The 22286-nt window shown below is 42.7% G+C and overlaps 1 protein-coding gene across 3 annotated transcripts in view; it reads right to left on the reverse strand.

Moving 5' to 3' along the window:
* The window catches only part of PLEKHM3 (pleckstrin homology domain containing M3), a 196351-nt gene extending 176396 nt beyond the window's left edge, over positions 1–19955 (reverse strand). For 2 of the 3 annotated variants that reach the window (XM_021076247.2, XM_084998762.1), the window contains exon 1: positions 19812–19955. The gene's annotated coding sequence lies outside the window, so the exon portion shown is untranslated. Of the gene's footprint in view, positions 1–19627 lie in introns of all 3 variants that reach the window. The other variant, XM_021076248.2, reaches the window with a different exon arrangement.
* Between the last annotated feature and the right edge of the window lie 2331 nt (positions 19956–22286).

The raw sequence follows: 22286 nt of genomic DNA on the forward strand, positions 1-22286 counted from the left end.
AGTTCCCAGGTCAGGGGTCAAATTGGAGCTGCAATTGAGGCCTACACCACAGCCACGGCAACACCAGATCTGAGCTGCATCTGCAACTTACACCACAGCTTGCAGCAACGTCACTGGATCCTTAACCCACTAAGCAAGGCCAGGGATCAAACCCACATCCTCACAGAGACAACATCAGGTCCTTAACCTGCTGAGCCACACTGGGAACTCCCATACAATGGAATATTATTCAGCCTGAGGGAGGAAATTCTGTCACATGCTACAACATGGATCAACCTCAAGGACATCATACTAAGTAAAATAAGCCAGTTAGAAAAAGACATGAGTTGCTTGGTGGCTCAGTGGGTTAAGTATCCAGCATTGTCACTGCTGTGGCGTGGGTTCAATCCCTGGCCCAGGAACTTCTGCATGCCGTGGGGACAGCCAAAAAAAAAAGACAAATACTATGTGAGTCAATGTATATTATGTAATCCTATTCATGGAAACAAAACACAGAATGGGGGTAACCAGGGGCTGCGGGAAGGGAGGGAAGGGAGGTATGGTTTAATGGGTACAAGTTTCAGATTTGCAAGATGAAAAGTTCTGGAGATCTGTTTCACAGCAACATGAATATAAATACTGCTAACCTTGAAATGAATAAGATGGTAAATTTTATGTGTTTTTCACCACAATTTAAAACAAACAGGAGTTCCCATTGTGGCTAAGTGGGTTATGAACTCGACTAATATCCATGAGGGCACAGGTTTGATCCCTGGCCTCGCTCAGTGGGTTAAGGATCCGGTGTTGCCATGAGCTGTGGTGTAGGTCACAGGCATGGCTCAGATCTGGCGCTGCGGTGGCTGTGGTGTCAGCCCACAGCTGCAGCCCCAATTCAACCCCTAGCCTGGGAACTTCCATATGCCACAAATGTGGCCCTAAAAAGAAAAAAAAAAAATTTTAAAACAAACAAACAAAAAGCAAGCAGAGGGCCCGATTTTCCAGTGGGCTGCAGTTCCCCAATTCTTGGCCTAGAAAACCTAGTCCAGCCTCCTGAGGAGAGGAGGCAGAGGTCAGGAGTGACGAGTTTAGGCCTTGGAGGAAGAAAAGAACAGCAGCTTCACCAGTTACCAGCAACAGGACTTCAGGAAGTTACTTCACCTTCTAATCTCAGTTTTCTCATCTGCACAATCAAGTTCATTCTTTCCTTCTAAAACAGTTTAGAGAATTAAATAAGACAACGCATGACAGGGTTCCGGGCACATAGTACCTGAATAACAATGGCCTAAAAGCCCACATCTGATGGCTCCATCACACTTCCTCTATGCCCTCCTACTCTCCCTGCTTGCAGACCTGTGCTCCACCTTGCAGACCTGTGCTCGCCTCTGGGTCTGTGCACTGGCTGTTCCCCCAGTGGTTGGCTGATACCAACTCAGTCAACTTTATGTGACCTTTCATGGCACCTGCTCAATGAGGCCTATTCGGCCCTGGACTTCTGAACCCCTTTCTTCTTTTTTATTAAAATAATTTTCTAAAAATAAGCTTTTAACTTTCCAACAGTTTGAGATTTGCAGAATTATTACAAAGATAGTACAATGAGTTTCCATACACCCCACACCCAGTTTCCTCCATAAAACATCTTGCATTAATGTGATACATTTGTCACAGATGAAGAACCAATATCGATACATTTTTGTTAAAATTCATACTTTGTTCACATTTAGTTTGGACTTCATGGATTTTCCCTTCATATCCTTCTCCTGTTCCAGGACACCGCATGACATTTAGCGGTCAGGTCTTTTTAGGCTCCTCTTGGCTATGACAGTTTCTCAGACTTTACTTACTCGATGCCTTTGACAGTGTTGCAGAGTCTGCTGAGCGTTTTATAGGCTGTCCCTCATTGGTTGAGGGAGTTGTTTGATGTCTTCTCATGAGGAGACTAGGGTTATATGTTTTGGGGAGAAAAACTACAGAGGTCAAGTGCCATTCTCATCATGTCGTAACAAGAGGAGATACTGTCAGCATGACGGACTCGTGCTCAGGTTCAAGGTTCAAGCTTCAATGTTTAGTGTTCTGCTCTCCCCACTACAATGTAAGCTCCTTGAGGGGAGGAACTGATGCTCATTTTGTTCATGACTGTATCCCAAGTGCTTAGAATAGCTGGCACACACACACAGGGCACTAGAGAGATATGCACTGAATGAAGCCCTTTTGCGTGACATTCATCACCCTTCAGGACCTAGGCACCGCTCAGGTTTGTCATTGCTGACCAACACTCACCTTGCTGTCTTACTCCTCCGTGGTTTGGCCCAAGCTGAGAAGCCTCCTGAACTGCTCAGGCGCTCAGCACCCCGGGTTTGCCACCTCGTGCTGAAACAATCCAGTCCCTCGACCTCACTCTGCACGCTGAGCTAGAACAGCGGCCCGATGCCTTGCCGTCCCTCCCAAGTAATCTCTACATCTTCATCCTCTGGGGCTCCATTTTCCAACCTTTCTCCTTTTGGAATTTACCTTTTCCCTAGGATGTATAGCCTTCAAATTCGAGACAAGACTCTAATGCCACGTTTAGTTTCGGTAAATGAACACTTTGCATCAGCCGCGTCTACAGCACACAAAAATTGCTGGGCCAGGGATCAAACTCACACCAAAGCAGTGACAACGCCGGATCCTTAACCCGCTAGGCCACCAGGGAACTTCACGTGAACACTTCTTACTAGCTTCCCTCATTTGGTTTTGAACTTAAATAATTTGAAAAATAATAACGATATAGGCAGATAGGCCAAAATATGAAAGTGAACTGAGTGCAATTGCTCTGTGGTTGCCTCCACACAAAGCTGGAAATCAGGAGCTAATGAGAACTGTGTTCTAAATCTGGCTCCACCACACACACGTACTGGGTGGCCTCTGGCAAACCGTTCAACTCTGGGCGCCTTACTCAGCTACCTGTATCCAACAACATTGCTTCACATGTGGATCATTCACTAAGTAGCTGTTCCAACATGCCTTTAAAAAATGTAAACTTCTGTATAATTATGGAGGCCTCCACTGGACCTCACCCATCCAACAACCAGAGACCAGAGCTCCTGGTCCCTCCCTGGAAAGATACGTCAGCCCAACAACAGCAAAGTCAGCAACCAACTATTTATAATACCCTACGTTTCAGCCAAAGTCAATGATGTATAGAAATGTTATCTTATTTTTAGAGACTATCCTTTCTGTAAAAAGAGTTGTTTCCCCTGTGTAACAGATTGAGAAATTAAGGCCCATTTGTCACTGTGGTCGTAAGAGCTCAACCCAAAGAATTTTATGCAAGCATCGAAATGTAACAGGATGGAGAATCAGTGCATTGCTATTTCCTAACCAGGAAATCTGCTGTTTATATGCTCATTAGGCAGGATGAATACAGCAGTCCTCCCACACAGAGGCAGAAGCAGATATGAGTAATAATACCAGCCTGGCCCACACAGAGATGCCATGTTCCCCTAAGCTGGATGGTAAAAGCGCTGACTCCCTCCCACTTGGCTAGATGGCTTGTATTCAAAATGTAATGAGTGATGAGAGGGTGTCTGGGGCAGTGTAGTTTTAGAAGCAGCTGGACTATGGCTAAAAATGCAATGCTAAAGACGCCTAGGATAAAGGGTTCCCGCCAATCCATTTTCAAACACAAGAACCAAGGGGAGTTCGAAGAAGGGGCAGCACATGTGGCTCTCAGATGTTCTTCACCTTGGTTAAGGTCATAGCTGACTGGAAATTTTCTGAGAGTTACCTAATGTAAAGGCTTCACCACAAGAGGGTCTGACCCTCGTCAGAGGATGATTCTGGACTATCAGGCTATGAGAGGTTATGCTTTGTCACTGTGCTTTGTCATAGAGACAGCGTAAGCATGCTGTGGAGCACTGGCAAGCCACAAACAGCAGATGAGGAAACGGAGAGTTCAGGGGCCTTTCAGAGGAGAAAGGCAGCTACAGACACAGACGGAATCCCATCTTCACAGGCCTAGAGGGAACACTAAATGGCTACATCTAAGGTTCAATAAGTGAGAAGTGCTTTGCCAAGGAACACATAAGGAATATACCATTTACTGGGTTTTGTTTGGTTGGTTTTTGCTTCTTTGGCCATGCCCGTGGCATGCGGAAGTTTGTAGGCCAGGTATTAAGCCCACGCCACAGCAGCAATTCGAGCTGCTGCAACGCCAGGTGCTTAACCTGCTGCATGACAAGAGAACTCTGGAACATATCATTTATAAATAAAATTTTAGGGAGTCCACATTATGGCTCAGTGGTTAATGAACCCGACTAGTATCCATGAGGGCGCAGGTTCGATCCCCGGCCTCATTCAGTGGGTTAAAGATCTGGCAGTGGTGTAGGCCAGCAGCTATAGCTCTGATTCAACCCCAGCCTGGGAACTTCCATATACCACAGGAACGGCCGTAAAGAGACAAAAAAAAAAAAAGTTATAGTGTTTTTCTCAGTTCTAAAAGTAATAAATACTCAAAGACACTCTGGAAAATACTGACAGACATGGAAAAGAAAATACACGTCAGTCATGATCTCAGGACTCAGAAAAGAAATACATTGGTGTGTTTTATCTGATATTTAATTGGAATCAGATTACACATAGAGTTTGGGCATACTGTCTGTTCAAATATATGCTCAAGAAGCAACCAGCAGTAAATACTAACCCTGAGAAGGAAAAAGAAATGTCCCAGAGTCTGCTGTGCCCCTGCTACCTTACAGCCTGGCACAAAGCCCACTTGAATGAACCTCTCTTTCCCCCGGTTCAGGGACTTCCTCAAGAGCCACTGACGCCCTTCAAGGCACTGCCGTCTGTGAGGCTGTCCCGCAGCCCCTCCTCAAACCTTCCCTCCCGGTTTCACAGGCTCTGCGCTCTCCGTTTTCCTCTCACTTCTACCCTCTCCGTCTCAGTTGCATCTTCCTCCTTTCCTCCCTGGTCTCCTCATCAAACAGGAGCATAGCTTCAACTCTCTTCTCTGACTGCAGCCGCATGTCCTCCTCAGGTCAATTTAGCCACACTGTGGCCTCAACAATTACCTCCAAGTTCAAACCTCCCAAATTCCCACCTTCAGCCCCAATCTCAGGCCTGACTCTGGTCCTGTGCTCCCAGCTATTTGTAGAACATTTCAATTTTGGCCTATCTTATGGAGAAACGAAGCTTAGCTTGTTTAAAGTCACACAAATCACTTATTCGTTCAATAATTATTGGATGAGGCGTTCCCATTGTGGCTCAGCAGAAACAAACCCAATTAGTATCCATGAGAACACAGGTCGGATCCCTGGCCTCGCTCAGTGGGTTAACGATCTGGCATTGCCTCGAGCTTTGGTGTAGGTCACAAGATGCGGCTCAGATCTGGTGTAGGCCGGCAGCTGTAGCTCTGATTTGACCCCTAGCCTGGGAACTTCCATATGCCACGCCTGTGGCCCTAAAAATCAACAAATAAAATTATTTGCAGAGTGCTGACTATGGGTTGGCTGCTAGCTGAGGTACTGGGGAGGCAGGAGCAAATAAAGTCCTTCAATGAAGCTCCCATTGATGACGAGGTCCAACTCTCACCCGCCACTCCAGGCCTTTCACAGTCTTAGACTAGCTTACCTGTCCAACTCCCCCCTTCCTTTCCATAATACATTCTTTCCCTCCAAACTGGAATGCTGCTGCTCAGATTTTAGGCTGGCTTAATGCCAAAACTTTGCTTACAGTTCTAAGCTACCGTCTCCTCATCTCTACCTACTGAAATTCTACCCATTCTTCAGGCTCAACTGCCACCTCTTCCACAAGCTTTCTTTGACTCCTGATACTTAAACCATCTGCTCTTTCTTTAAACGTCCACAGAATGCCTTCGGTACCACCCCCACAACGGATACTGAGTGCTGTCTGTTCTTTCTGAAGTGAGGATGATGATGATAATTACAATCTATCACAAGCCTATTTTGTGCCCAGTACATTGCTTGGTACTTTATCTCTCTAAGCCTCAACTGTGAAGTGGGACCGTGATTCTCACTTTCACAGATGAGGAAACTAAAGTGCAAAGATAATGAGTAACTTTCCTGAGGTCACACACCTACCCTACTGGACTTCCAGCAATTTGAGAACAGGGATTCTACCTTATTTCATTTTTACAACCCTGCTGGGCTTAAACTATGGCTAGTGCCAATGGTGCTCAGCAAATACAGGCTGAATGAACAACTGCATAAAGAGTACATTGTTTTCAAAGTATTTATGTCTGTGCATATAAACATCATTCTGGTTTTCGGACAAAAGTATATGTAAATTCATTATAAGTTCATTTAAGTAAAATCTGACATGCTTTCCGAAATGTTATGTTGACTTTAGCTTTTAAATTTTTTTCATGGTTAGAAAAAAGCTTCCAAGTTACTGAAACCAGACTTAAAAATAACATGGCAGGAGTTCCTGCTGTGGTGCAGCAGGTTAAGGATCTGGCATTATCTTTGTGGCAGCTCAGTTCAATCCCTGGCCCTGTGCAGTAGGTTAAGGATCTGGTATTGCCACAGCTGTGGCGTAGTGGCCTAGATAGCAGCTGCAGCTTGGATTCGATCCCGGGCTGAGGAACCTCCATAGGCCGTGGGTGTGGCCATTAAAAAAAAAAAAATGGCAAAGGTCAGGTAGCAAATACCTCAGTCAGACCTTTTATAGAAACAAATGCACCTATTTGGGAATTATTTTGCAAACCACTCTGAATCTGTAGCTTGGATACTCTAATTTTCCAATGACTTAGAGCTCAAGTTCTTTCTAATACCAGAAAGGACACATTCCCTTTGAAATACTCCCAGGTAATCATCTTAAAGCATTTTTCAATGCATGACTCTCCACTTATTGTTTGCTGCTTGCAAAAATCACTGAGGCATTTGATGCCCCAAGATGTTTTCCCAGAAACCAAACTAAACATAAGTATGCACTTTAAATCTCTGACTGCTGTGCTCCTGAAAACAATAATGTTACTATGCTCCCATGTCAACCACTAGATTGGAAAGCCAAGCCTTCTAATTGGGAAGCCCATTTTCTTAAAACCATCCAAGTTCCAAAACGTCCTGCTTTTAGAAACAAAGCAGACAGACATAAACTTCAGTTACTTAGGTGTCAACAATGCAGACTCAATGTTTTCCATTTCCCCTTACCTCCATGGCACAAAATAGTGATTTAAAAAAAACAAACAAAAGAACAACTCAAGTTATCTTCATTCCAGACTGATGTAAAGAAGGTGAAAAGTTCCATCATAAAAAAACTGTGTGTGCCATAGTCAGCCTCCAATTGCAACAGGGAATAACTGACTAGTACATGGAGATGCCATCCAAGCTAACCCAGCTGGCCTAGGCTGAATATGTGACAGACCTCAACAGTGAAGGTAGTGGCTACTACCCTCAAGGAGGAACCCTGATACCCAGACAGGCAAGACACCCACATAAGCTAGGGAAGTAACCTGAGATTTAAAGATGTTAGCAGCTCATATAACCACTGGACTCTACTGAAATAATCAACTTCAACGCATGGTTTAGGATATATGTTCATAAAACGCTTGATAAGCTTCTTGATTAAAAAAAAAGTGTAGTAATTTCAACAGACAGAGGTATAGTAAAGTAGCAAGATTATTTTAAAGATGATGAAAAGACCAGGATGACTCATCTCTTGTCAGCTGAAGGCCCCCTGGAGAAGAAAAAGTTCCTGGAATCCCTAATGATTGAGTCCAAGTTCAATTACCCTTTAAATCACCTTACATCACTCAGGGCCTTGATGCTAAAAGGACCATAAACAAGGAGTGAGTACGCTGAATTCAATCCATGAGCCACCTAGTTTTAAGTTTGGTGGGACAGAGGCGACTCAATGGGAAGAACACACTTTGGACACCAGGAAAGAGTTCCTGTCCCAGCACTGCCTTCTAAGCTGAATGACCTCCAGCAAGTCAAGCTGACTCAGGACTTCTTGCCCCTCTTATCTGCAAAATGGAAATCCTGCCAATGCTTGTCTCCATCAGTGCTCTCTCCATTAGGGAATAGTAATGCACAAATGAAGATAATATATGGGGCATTTTTGTAAAATCTAAACCGTTACTATCCGTATCAGAAGCTAGCTGATTCCTAACCACACAACCATTTACACTCAGCAAGTATTTACAGAGGAGGGACCCAAACACCACATTAGATGATATTATGGACACAAAACACAGCTTCTTCCCTCAAGGAACTTAATAGCTAGTGGGGAAACAACGTAAAACCAAGTATAAAACGTGCTTTGGGAGTTCTCGCTGTGGCTCAGCAGGTTAAGAACCCGACTAGTACCCATGAGGATGAAGGTTCATTCCATGGCCTTGCTCAGTGGGTTAGGGATCCAGTGTGCTGTGAGCTTTGGTGTAGGTCGCAGACGTGGCTCAGATGTGGCATTGCTATGGCTGTGGTGGAGGCTGGCAGCTGCAGCTCTGATTCTACCCCAGCCCAGGAATTTCCATATGCCACAGGTGCAGCCCTAAAAAGAGAAAAAAAAAAAAAGTGTCTTAACAGCAGTGTATAACAGGTGTTATATATCTGGAACATAAAGAATCATTACTAACCAAGGGACAATAAAAAGCCTTAAATGACAGAACATAAATAAATGGCATAATGACATGTATACAAAGATGACTTCGGCTGAAAGAAACCAGAGACAAAGAAAACAAATATACAAACAAATGTATCATAACTCTAGAAATGATGCTGCTTCTGGCATGAAGCTGGCAGCTTACAGGAACATCTTTAAGGAGAGAGCTCGAAGTGAAATAACACATGGGAGGCACAAGTGCAGAGGGCTTCTTCGTAAGCTGCCCAAGTCTATTCCACCCTTAGAATCATCTCATGCCAAAAGAAGGCCTTTGCTGAGTGGCTGAGATGTCATGAGAAATGAATCCTTGCCACACTTCCTGTTGACTTTAATTCCTTAGGTCACGGCAGCCGATTACCAGAAAGGAGAACACCGCTTTAACCCTCAAAACAACCACCAGCTTATGGGTTAGAACATAGTCACAAAACTGGTTCCTCTGGGCAGTTAGAGTGAATGTACATGAGAATTAACTGATCTTTTTCTTTCCCGGCTAAACTTGAACCTGCTGAAAAGTGAGCAGTGGTCTTTGTTAAAAGGCACCCAGAGAATACTAGACCCATGATAAGGTTTAAGCAGAAGGTGACTCACTTCTTTTTCGAAAGGACAAACATACCCAGTGGTGACGGGCTGCATCCATGATGGCTCCCTCCCTCTTGGACATAATCTGCAAAGACAACCTTGACCGCAGTTGGCTACCAAGCAGCCTCTTACCAATTCTGTCAGGAAATAAGCAAGGCTGCCAAAAGCAGACAAAACACGGTCTTTGACCCTCAAAGATAGGACAAGGCAAGGCAAGATAACAGGACGAGTCTTTGTGGTTTTACTTTGCACAATACAAAGGCCAGAAAACCCTCTGCCCACCATGCGGGACAAGGAAAAGTTTACAAAGTATGAAGAGGAAGAACAATAAGAACTAGATTTTCATCCCCAAATCTGGGTTTAAATTCCTTTTATTATGGACTACTATTAGTAGTACAAAACGGATTTTTACAAAACAAGTCTGCAATACGTAAACATTCTGAAGGTGAATTCTGTTTTTTTTTGGGTTTTTTGTCTTTTTAGGGCCACACCCAAGCCATATGGAGGTTTCCAGGTTAGGGGTCTAATCAGAGCTACAGCCGCCGGCCTATGACACAGCCATGGAAACGCCAGATCCTTAACCCACTGAGCGAGGCCCGGGATCGAACCCACAACCTCATGGTTCCTGGTCGGATTCTTTTCTGCTGCACCACGATGGGAACTCCTGAAGGTGAATTCTGAAGTTCTGATTGGTCCCTATTTCTTTGGCTGTTTTGATCTGATATTAGGATGATAGACATACAGTAGATGGGACTCAAATAGTTGCCCTGCATCAAAACTAAACTTTTCAAAAATGCCCCAAAGAGGCCTCCTCAGTATGGGTGGACATATGTTAAATATGCAATAATGTATTTAATGAAACATTTAAAAACAAAATAGAGTTCTTACAATTCCTATGCCAAGACCAAGATTTAACAGTCATCCCCAAGATTTGTTGAGTACTTAAAGAAGTCGTTACGTAAAGGCCTTTGTCTTCATTATGCTGTTAAATCCTCACAACCCTATTGGAAAGCTGCTGCTGCCACTTTGCAGATAAGGAAATTGAGATTTAAAGAAATGTACTACTTTGTCCAAGGTAATACGGCTAGTAAGGCAGTAAAATCAAGACTCTAAAATGCACTTTCCTCCTATATGATAATTAATAGCAAACTAATTACCCTGAGATAACATAGCTAGAATTTTTACACACATGGTGCTTTTAATTTTAATGTCAAATATCAGCAACTTCAACATTTATTTTTAAAACTTTGTTAATCCTACAACTCAGAAAGTTAATTGTTAAATATCATCTTTATACTCAGGAAAATAGTTTAGACTTAGTTTACAAAAAAAAAAAATCACCTCTGTAATATTTGTGTCACTGTAAATTCTCTAAGGGAATGGTGGATGAGAGGTGCCTGAACAAACAAAATAAAAGGCTGTTCTCTAACTAAATAGCTAACCTCAATTCTCTCAGTGACCTTGGACATACTGCTTGGAATGTCGGCAAAGGTATAATAACTGTGACTCCATTTAGGCCAAACAAGTGCTTTTGCAAATATTTATATAGTCCTAATTGCCCAAACCTTTTACCAATGTTTCCCAAAGACATCGTTTTTCATTTAGCCAATAAATAGAAACAGTTGTAAAAATGTTTGCTTTAAAAAAAAAAAAAAACCTGCAAATAAGTGTTTCTGTCAAAAGAATTAATAGAAATGTTTTTAAATTAGATTTGACTGTAGATAATTCAAACATGCTCTAACTATTAAGGCATGTCCAAATAAACTGCCTCCTCCCAAAACCAACTTAACTTTTTTTTTTTTGGTGGGGTGGGATAGGGGGACAAATATCAGTGTATTATAGGATTGAAACAAAATAACAAGGCTGACCCACCACCTGCATTCTTGTTTCTTAAATGTACTAAAAGATGTTATGTCCAGGTTTCATATGACCACACCACAGTGAGAACAGACACAGCATATCCTACCTTTCAGTGAAGGGCAATTACTGTTGGACCACAAGATCTGGAATCAAAAGACCTGAGTTTGAATCATCCAAGCATCCCTACCAGATGTGGGATTCTGGGCAAGTCATTTGAACCTGAATTTTAGGTATTTCAATGTAGGTCAAATAAGGATTCCCCACCCTACTTTCTCTAAAGGCTGTAAATCAAACGACATAAGGTAGTGCTTTGTGAACGCAAAGGCAGGGCACAGGATGCTGGCAGGGGTTGTCTGTATGCTACCAGGGAAAGGGTACCACATTCTGTCTGATCTTCTCCCACTACAAACCAACAAACCAGCGGAGAAAGCGGTGACAGCAATGAGTTTAGGAGGCTCTGAGATAAGGTTTTAATTTACTCCAGGGTTCCTCCTACACTGCTCAAATCAGCATGAGCTGCTGTGAATCAGGTTTCCTGGGTCTTGGGAGTGGAGGGATTCTGCAGAGCAAAGACGCAAGGGGATTCAAAAGGAGTATCTCTTCTCAAAGAAGAAAAAATAAGTAACACCCTCCCTTGTCCCCCAAGCTCCTCTACAGCTACTCTACAGACACTCTTCCCTCTTCCCATCCTCTTCCAAGTTTCTTAAAGAAATTTGTTCTTTGGGTTTTTGGTTTTTTTTTTTTTTTTTTTTTTTTTACTTTCTAACTCTTGCTTCTCACCACACATTCATTCTTCCCCCAGAAGCACTGGGATTCTGCCCCAGGTGAACCTGCACAGGCAGAGGTCACCAACAATTTCCCCTGTCATTAAACCCAGGAGACTTTTCACTAGACATCCGACTGACCTCGCAGCAGCATGTGACCTGCTGAGCACCCACCCTTTGCGTTGCTGTCATGAACACACTGACGCAGTATCTCCCGGTATCTCTCCTTTATCTTTGGATGCTCCTTTCAGCCCCTTCTCCGAGCTCCTCTTCCCAGGCCTACATCATAAATGTGGGTATTCTTCTGTTTTTCCCACAACCCTTGTATTTAGTTCCTCCTCTGCCTGGGTGATCTTCTTGTGACTGTGGCTTCAGCAGCAGTCCACGGGGCAGATGAGAAACAGGCCATTCTCCTGAGCTCTAGACCCACGCATGCAACTGCCTTTCCAATGTCCTCTAGCTCCTCCGTGTTCAGAACCAAACTCCTGATCTGACCCTCAACCTGCTCCTCCTCCTGGCAGTCTCCATATCGTGAAGGATATCATCAACCTTGACCCTGCTGGCTCCTTCCCCGACAAGTCACTCCAAATCAGCAAGTCATGTGCATGCCAAATGTATGCACCTCTCTTCTTTATGGCCTTCGTTCAGACACCACCATCCAGTGCCCCCTCTTCAGTCTTTCCCTCCACTAATCACTGAGGCGAGAGAGGGCTTTCTAAAATTAAAACCCTCTTAAGGTCTGAATAAACCCCACACTCCTTAACATGGCTTATAAGAGCTTAGGTCCACTTCCTCTCCCAGGCTGAGCTCTTAAATATCCATCTCCTCCACACCCCACTCCCCAACACACAGGCTCACCACTTGGCTAATTCTAATTCAGCCTTCAGGTGTTGGCTGAGGTATCACATCTTCCCTGGCCACCCACGTCCATTTTGGACATCCTTCTTATGTGTTTCCACGGCACACTGACTTCCTCAATTACAATGCCTTTCACTCTGTAAAAAATAGCCCATTTTCTTGTCTGTCTCCCCCACAAGACTGTACCCTTCGTGAAGGCAAGGATTGTGCCCGTTTTCTTCAAGACTGTTTCCCAAGAGAGAGATGTGCCACAGCACAAAACAGGTGCTCAATTTCTACTTGCTTAATCAACAAACCAATGATTCTCTGATGGTAGAAGAAAAGTTGTTCTAAGAAGTTCATGGGAGATCATTTAGCTAATTTCCTGGAGCATAAGAACTGTTGGTTATATTTCTGGTGTTTTCTAACTTATACGTTCCTTGTTCTGTGAAAAGTCTATGTTTATAACTACACATCTATAGACCACAAGGTGAACTGGATATTTATCAATTTCCCAGTAAGATGAATGTCCACAAATAGACTGGATAATGCAGAACAGGGCAGCTTTACTTTGTACTGAACTATAAAGTGGTTACACTAATGACAATAACTGACAAATAAACCTCTAACATATTCATAAAGGTGGCATATAATCAGGGGATCCAATTTAAAACATATAACTCAAATTGACAGTTAATGAGTGTATGAAAAACAAACAAAATGTTAATGAAAATAGCATGCCTGACATCTCGATGCAATGGCCTCTATGTTTTGACTTTGGTTTTTGCTAATAATTCACATTGCCATTACCAGTAATTACACTCATGGGCCAAATAAACTTCTTACCTTGTTGTCAGTATGAAGGTGAATTATGTGTGCTTTTTATTGTCTGTCTGGTATTACCTACAGTAGCCAATGAAATAGAGCAAACATACTGCACAGAGTTTACGGCTGGTAGTCTTTTTTATCATGGTCTCACTCAGTACTCTGTTCTCTGAGTTATTTAGCTTAGCTTACACCAGAAACTCCAAGCTAGATTACAGCTCAGCTACTTATGAACCAAATACAAAATCTACTCCAAAAGAAAAAGGAAAAAGAAAAAAAGCAATTCTTTGCTATATATCCCTCTACAAGGTGTTTTTTTTTTTTTTTTTTTTTTTTTTGAAAGAGTTAACATTTCCCAAGAAGAAAATGAGCATTTTGCAAGCAGCCAATGGGGCAACAGACACTTTCCTTACTTTGCAATAGGGGTGAGAAAAGAGAGTAAAGTGAAAGTAGAAAAAGGAGCTGGTGGGAAAAAAAGGAGAAGCAGTGGTCTGGGGCTCCTGCAAACTGTCTAGAGATGGAGAATCCTAAAAATTCTGCCCAGGGAGTTCCTGTTATGGCTCAGCAGTGACAAACCCAACTAGTATCCATGAGGATATGGGTTCAATCTCTGGCATCGCAGTGGGTTAAGGATCTGGTGTTACCATGAGCTATGGTGTAGGTCGCAGATGCAGCTGGGATCCTGCATTGCTGTGGCTGTGGTGTAGGCCAGCAGCTGTGGCTCCAATTTGACACACAGCCTGGGAACCTCCATACGCCAAAGGTGCTGCCCTAAAAAAAAAAAAAAGAAAGAAAAAAAAAGGAAAATCGCCCAAATGGTCTAACCTTTTCTGGTTTCTATTAAATCAGGTCTCCTGAAACCCATAACTAAAGTAGTACCTATCTCCATGCCTGCTTCTTAAACATGTAAATGTATGACTTGACTTCAAGTATTGTAGGAAGGCTGTACACATGGTTAAACTAGAATAAAGTATACCAAGTATCTGATAAATAATCGATAAATATTCAATAAAGATTAGTTTTAGATGTTTTTTTTTTTTTAATGCAGATGTTACCAGCCTACATCCAGTTTGGTTTTCCTAGTCAAAACATCCTAGGAGTTCCCATCGTGGCGCAGTGGTTAACGAATCTGACTAGGAACCATGAGGTTGCGGGTTCGGTCCCTGCCCTTGCTCAGTGGGTTAATGATCTGGTGTTGCTGTGAGCTGTGGTGTAGGTTGCAGACGCGGCTCGGATCCCGTGTTGCTGTGGCTCTGGTGTAGGCCAGAAGATACAGCTCCGATTTGACCCCTAGCCTGGGAAACTCCATATGCCTCGGGAGCGGCCCAAAAATAGCAAAAAGACAAAAATAAATAAATAAATAAATAATAAAACTGTTTAAAAAAAAAAATCCAGGTGACTTTTCCCTTTTTTTTTTTCTAATGGTTATATATTCATCATAGTTGTTTTCCACTTTGTGTAATTAAATTTAGTCTATAGCCCACAGCCTAAAATCCATCAATCCATGAGAAAACAAAGATTTCTAATGAAAACACAAGCATGAGCCCCCTTTTCCTCTCATTTCAGTGTGATATTCAGCAATCCTTCCACCAGGAAGGATTATCCTTATTGAGAAATAAGTTATCCAACTTTATTTTCAATCTTTCCAATCATAGTTAACATTTCCTATCTCACAATCTTCCTTCACAAAATCATTTTTCTGCCACATGTTTATTTTATGGATTTTAATTTTCTCCATTATTCAACTGAACAATGTCTTAAATTCATTGTCTTCCCCACAGTGCAGAGTCTTAACAGCTTTTAAAATAATATGTATTGATTATTATGGTTATAAACAACTACTATATATTCATTGTTCAACATTTCAAAAATACATAAAAGTATAAAAGGGAAAATAATGCCTATTCATCCTCCAAGGGGAAAAAAGTACTGCCCCATTTTGGCCCTTTCAGCCCCTTTCCTTATGCAGGTAGATCTGTTTTTGTAAACATAGTTGAATTTACTGTAAATAATGTTCCATCCTATTTTCCCCCCACTTAGCAAAACTTGATAAATACCTTTCCCCACTGTTAAAAGTCTTCATAAATATCCTTCTAAGTCTGTATAACATCGTATCTTTTGATAACATCATAATTTATTTAAACTGTTCCCCTCTCGTTGGGCAGTTAGACTACTGCCAATATCTGACTTTTAACCAAACCCATATTAAGCACTTATGAACATTAACTTTTAAAATATTTCTAAGTTCCTTTGGACAGATTGCTGGAACTACTGCTTGAAGGGAGGACACATTAGTGAGGCTTTTCATACATTCAGCCAACAAGCTTCTCATAAAGGTTATAACATCTGCACATCTCTCACAGTGTCTGAGACTGTCTGCTCCATGGCACACTAGCAGATGTGGAGAATCAGAATCTTTAAAAAAACCTATGTAGGGAGTTCCCGTTGTGGCTCAGCAGGTTATGAACCTGACTAGTATCCATAAGGATGCAAGTTCAATCCCTGGCCTTGCTCAGTAGGTTTAAGGGTCCAGCATTGCCGTGAGCTGTAGTGTAGGTTACTGTCGGGGCTCAGATCTGGTTGCTGCGGCTGTGGTGTAAGCCGGCTGCTGTAGCTCCAATTCGACCCCTAGCGTGGGACCCTCCATATGCCATGGAGGCAAAAACAAACAAAAAAACCTATGTAAAATTTTAGAGCTAGAAAAATGGTCCCTTGATGTTGTTTCAATTTTCACTTCTTTGATTAATGGAAAGAGAATACATTTTCAGTCTATTAGCTATTAAGTTTTCTCTTCTATGGATAGTCTATTCCTGTCTTGCTAGTTTTCTATTGCTGTATAACAAATTTCCACAAACTTAGTAGCTTAAAACAACAACCTTTTTTTTGGTCCTGCTCATGGCATGTAGAAGTTTCTGGGCCTGAGATCGAATCTGAGCTACAACAGTGACAATGCCAAATCCTTAATCACAAGGCCACCAGGGAACTCCGAAACAACACCTATTCCTATTTCACAATTCTGAAGGTTGGAGTCTGGGTGGGGTTGGCTGGGTTCTCTGCTCAGGCTCTCTTTCACAAGGCTGAAATCAGGCACTGGCCAGACTAGGGTCTTAACTAAAGTCTCTGGTAAGGAATCCAGTTCTGAGCTCATTCAGTTTGTTGGCCTGAGGTCTGAGACTCCATTTTCCATGCTGGGTCTCCCTCAGCAATTCTACGCCTCTGGCACTTCTCCAGGCTGCACCCACTCTCTCTCAGTTGTCCGCTCCAACTTCAAAACAGCAAGGGCATGTTCAGTTCTTCTCAGACTTTGGATGTCTCTGATTCTTCCCAGCCAGAGAAAACTCTCCACTTTCTTTTTTTTTTTTTTTTTTTTTTGGCTTTTTAGGGTCGCACCCCTGACATATGGAGGTTCCCAGTGTAGGGGGTCCAATAGGAGCTACAGCTGCCAGCCTAGGCCACAGCCACGGCAACTCTGGATCCAAGCCTAATCTGCAACCTATACCAAAGTTCACAGCAATGCTGGATCCTTAAGCCACTGAGGGAGGCCAGGGATCAAACCCGTAACCTCATGGATCCTAGCTGGATTCGTTTCCAACGCACCATGACGAGAACTCCACTTTCCACTTTTATGGGCACCTTTGATTAGATCTGGCCCACCAGCTAATTCCTCCATTTCAAATCCAACTGTGCCACATAACATAACATGATCAAGGGAGTGATATTTCATCATATTTACAGGTTCCAGGGATTGGGGCATGCAATCTTGGTGGAGTGGCATTTTCAGAACTGTGAGCTGTGCCTGTTATAGGGTCTTAGGTGTTATTTCTTATTTGTTTGTGCTCTTTATGACATTTCATTGTATGATCAAATAAGTGAATCTTCTTGATGACTGCCAGAAGTTGCATTTTTCACAACCGTAAAGGCAAATGTGAAGGGGCTGCTGTATTTAACACAGATTCTGAATACAGGAGTTCCCATCATGGTGCAGTAGAAACGAATCTGATAGGAACCATGAGGCTGCGGGTTTGATCCCTGGCCTCACTCAGTAGATTAAGGATCCGGCATTGCTGTGAGCTGTGGTAGATCTCAGACATGGCTCGGATCTGGCGTTGCTCTGGCTGTGACATAGGCCAGCAGCTACAGCTCCCATTAGACCCCTAGCCTGGGAACCTCCATCTGCCATGGGTTTGGCCCTAAAAAAGACAAAAGACAAAAAAAAAAAAAAAAAAGATTCTGAATACAGTCTGCCCTCTGTACCCTTGGATTCCATATCCACAAATTCAACCAAACTCTGATTGAAAATATTTGGAGAAAAAAAATTCCAGAAAGCTGCTACAAGCAAAATCTGAATTTGCTGGGTGCCAGGCAACTATTAACATATCATTTACACTAAATTTACAACTATTTACATAGAATTTACACTATATTAGGTATTAAAAGTAATCTAGAGAGTATTTAAATTATGCCAGAGGATGTGCATAGTTTATCTGCAAGCACTATATTAGGGACTTGAGCATTCCTGCATTTCAGTATCCGAAAGGGTCTTGGACCCAATCCCCCTTGTATAATGAGGGATGACTGTATATAACTTTGTTAACACTGGTATTTTTTTTTTTTTAGTTGTGGGAAAATACACATTATGTAAAATGTACTATCAATCTTTTTTGGTGTTTTGTTTTGTTTTGTTTTTTCTAGCCGCACCTGTTCCATATGGAAGTTCCCAGGCCAGGGGTTAAATCAGAGCTGCAGCTGCCGGCCTGCACCACAGCCACACCAGATTTGAGTCACGTCTAAAACCTACACCACAGCTTGTAACAACACTGGATGCTTAACCCACTGAGCGAGGCCAGGAATAGATGGTACTTAACCCGCTGAGCCACAACAGGAACTCCTCTTAACCATTTCCAAGTGTACTGTTCAGTACTGTTAAGCACATTTACATTGTCATGCAACGAATCTCTAGAACTCTTCATCTTGCAAAAATGAAACTCTATATCTATTTAACAACTCTCCATTTCTCCCCTCCTCCAACTTCAGGCAAACACCACTTTACTTTCAACACAGGTATATTTTTATTTTATGTATTTATTAACAAACACGTATAACATGACATTACATATGTTATCCTAAGAACTTTAAACCCATTAACTCATTCAATCCTCATAACAACTCCATGAGACCAGTAATACTATTCCCATTCTACAGATTAAGAAACACAGCAAATAAACTGCCCAGGATTACATAATAAGAAGTAGCCAAGCAGGAATTCAAACTCAGAATGGCTTTATGGTTCTTGCTATGAACCATTACATTATGAAAATAATCACTGTAAAGACAAACTCATCAGGCATTAATATGATTTCCTTCATGTGCATGATTATAAAACACTTCTCTATGTGCAATTTAACTTAATATTCTACTGCCACAGGTGTGGCCCTAAAAAGCAAAACTAATAATAACTTAATATTCTACTAACTAAAACTTTATGTTACCAAGGTGATATGTCTACTGACCTTTTAACCCAGTTGTGGTTAAGGCATGTTTCTGAAGTTAATGAAACAAAAATTGCCTTTATCTTAAAGTGTGCCAATTATAATTTATATATAGTATTTTATAATGAAGTATCATATGAATGAATGCAAATTGCAATTCACTATGACTATTAAATTTAAAATATTAAAGAAAAAAAAAACCCAGACATGTCTCCTTTCCAAGGAGGACAAAAACTTCCAAATAAGTTTACAACAGTATAGCTCTGTCTCAGTTTAACCTAGTAAATTCAAATCTGTCCTGATTTCAAGCTATGCATCTAGGCCAGTCTCAATTTGTCATTCATTTATATATCTCATTAATAACTTTGAGAAGCAGGTCTGAAATTTCCTTATCTTTAAGCTTAGTAATCCTTTCATAGAAGGCCAAATCATGCTTGTCATCAGCCACAATGTCATTTACTGTATACTAAAAATGAACGAGGTCAACAGAAGGAAAAAATCATTCCTGGGAGTGCCAGCTTAATGTAAAAGCTCTGCTAAGGCTTGGTTTCTAGGACCCAGGAGCGCCGGGGGGGCGGGGAGAGCAGTAAAAACGCACAGAACAGGATCATCTATTTCAACTGATTTCTACTTATAAACCTGTATCATTTAAAAAACAAAAAACAGACAACGCCTCATACCATCTCCCCTTACCTGATATGCATTGCACTGTTGTGCAGTTTCCAGCAGTTTCCAGGATGAAATAAAAACCAAAGCATGGAAGAAACAGCAAAATCACCGCTACCCCGGGGAGCGTCTCGGATATTTACAATGCTGTCATCCCCACACCCTTCCCCCAATGGCCAGCCAGACAGCACAGAAGCCGGCAGATGCTCACCCAGCCGCCGGCCGCTTCTCTCTCTTCACCTGCGTGGCCCGCAGCCTACTCCTGGCTGGGGCTTGGCTTCGGCAGCCCGCCCGCCTTCCTCACGGTGACAAGCCGGCTTGGCCACCGACCATCCCGGCCCGGCTCTCTGTTTACAAGCGCTTCTGGCGGTCCCACATTTAAATGCTTCCTTCCTGCAGCCCGGGAAGCGAGATCCGGACACACAAGGTTCCAGTCGGCAAGGACTAGATTTTCCTGCCCAGGGACCTAGCACCCGCAAGGGCCTGACCGCACCCTCCTGGGCTCCTTATCTCTTTGTCTTCCTACACACAGTTTTCATCACACACTTTTTGAAAACAATGGCTAGTGCCCCAGAGTCACCTCTCTGCTCCTCCCAGTGCCCAAATAGATGTTTGCAACTGCAAAATTTCATTTGGAACAGACTGGAGATCAGTCTTGTTTTTAGCATCTCCCTTGTCTGAGAGAATTACTCAGATAAGTTCTTTCTGAAAATAGGACTTTTAGGACCTAGAGATTGCTTCACATTTCAGGTTTGGAGCTGTGATAAAAGTCAATTTTCACTCCCCTTTCATGGTGTAGCCAGCAGATTGCAAGCAGAGTGTTTTGAGTGCAGGTTTTCAACCCTCATTCAGATTCCCAGAAAAACAAAGAGTGTGTGTGATCTGAGTGGTCCTTAATGAGACACCCCAACTCACCCCACAGTGACTTTTGCAGGCATTGCAACAGGATATGGCAGTCAGGCTGGAAGACCTTCCTTGACGTTCCCCACTTTATTCTCTCTTGTAACACACGTAGCTCAATTTATAATCACACATGTTTTTACTTACCTGTTTTACTGGCTTCTCCACCCCGACCCCAGCCTCACCTATAAACTCTCTGAGGGCAGGAACAATTTTGGTTTCACTCCCAACCACATGATAGGCCCAAAGCTCCGTGCAAGCTATATATGTTTCAATGAATGAATGAAGAACTGAATGCAAAAAAAAAAAAAAAAAAAAAAAAATCTCCTTTAAAGATTCATAAGAAAATCTTTAATCACGGAATTTTAAAAAACATCTCTTTTGGCTGATGTTTAAGTTTGTTTCAAAGCTTACACTGCAATTTGAGATACATTTCTTCCTCTTTGCTTCAGGACTTTTGACAAGAGGTTTCCCCTAATGAGAGCTTTCACCCCTACCTCATCCCTTTAGCCAGGCCAACTTCTTGCCCTTTAAGAAGCAAGTGTCATCACCTGTCTCCCAGAGAGGACCCTGCTCCTTTTAAGCATGGGAGGAGGAACTCACGTGTGCCTCTATCAATGCACTCATCGTGTTTTGCGGAATTCATCTGTTTACTCATTAGTCTTCCCAGACCATTGACTGTCAAAGCTCAGTATGTAATGGAATCTTCTAGAACAGTGCTTTTCAAACCTTAATGTGCGGGAATCCTGTTAAAATGCAGGTCATGATTCAAGAGGTCTGTAGTGGGGGCCTTTGAAGCTTTAGTGGACTCCCAGGTGATGCCACATTTTGAGTGTCAAGACTCTCAGGTGCTTGTTAAAAATGCAGATTCCTGGATCACATACCCATTGTTGGGCTGCACCCCGCAAGCCTATAAGTTCTGCACTTGCCCAGTTTTAAGACTGAAGAAAGATGGAATTCCCGTCGTGGCACAGTGATTAACAAATCCAACTAGGAACCATGAGGTTGCGGGTTCGGTCCCTGCCCTTGCTCAGTGGGTTAACGATCCGGCGTTGCCGTGAGCTGTGGTGTAGGTTGCAGACGCGGCTTGGATCCCGCGTTGCTGTGGCTCTGGCGTAGGCTAGTGGCTACAGCTCTGATTGGACCCCTAGCCTGGGACCCTCCATATGCTGCGGAGCGGCCCAAGAAATAGCAAAAAAAAAAAAAAAAAAAAAAAAAAAAAGAGAGACTGAAGAAAGAGCCCAGAGTCAGCAACAGAGACATCACTGGTTTAATGGATGGGGGATCTTACATGTCTGAAGCAAGGTCCTGGAGTGACACCATATCATGTGCAAGAAACAGCGAACAGGATATGGGGGCTGTGTTTGCTGGGAGACAGGGAAGTTGTCAATTATGGAGGAACTGATGTCAGGTTGGCTCATGAGTTACCAGGGAAACCAACAGAGGGGCATGCCCCTCACCACCCCTTTGATAGAAACAGTCATTAGTTGGGGCCTGGGGCAAGTATGCAGGAAGGTCAGTCCTGTGAGTAGGTGTAGGCCAAGGAGGCAGCTGGTGGAGGTGGCAGGGAGAGAAGAATGTACAGAGAGCAAGAGAGCAGCCATTCTGAGTGGCCTGACCATGCACCCATAGATTTTTATTCTGAAGGTCCAGGATAAAGTTCTGAAGTCTGTGATTTTTAACAGGTGCCTCAAAGTGCATCCAGTGTAGGTGATCATTGGATCACCCTTTGAAAAAAATTAAACCAATCTATAAAGTTGGAGGGCACAACCAATGCTTTGTCATG

The sequence above is a fragment of the Sus scrofa genome, chromosome 15 (assembly GCF_054392235.1).
Source record: "Sus scrofa isolate SSC_HxYL_T2T_F1_AM1 chromosome 15, Sscrofa_HxYL_maternal_Yorkshire_Landrace_v2.0, whole genome shotgun sequence".
NCBI classification, from domain to species: Eukaryota; Metazoa; Chordata; class Mammalia; order Artiodactyla; family Suidae; genus Sus; species Sus scrofa.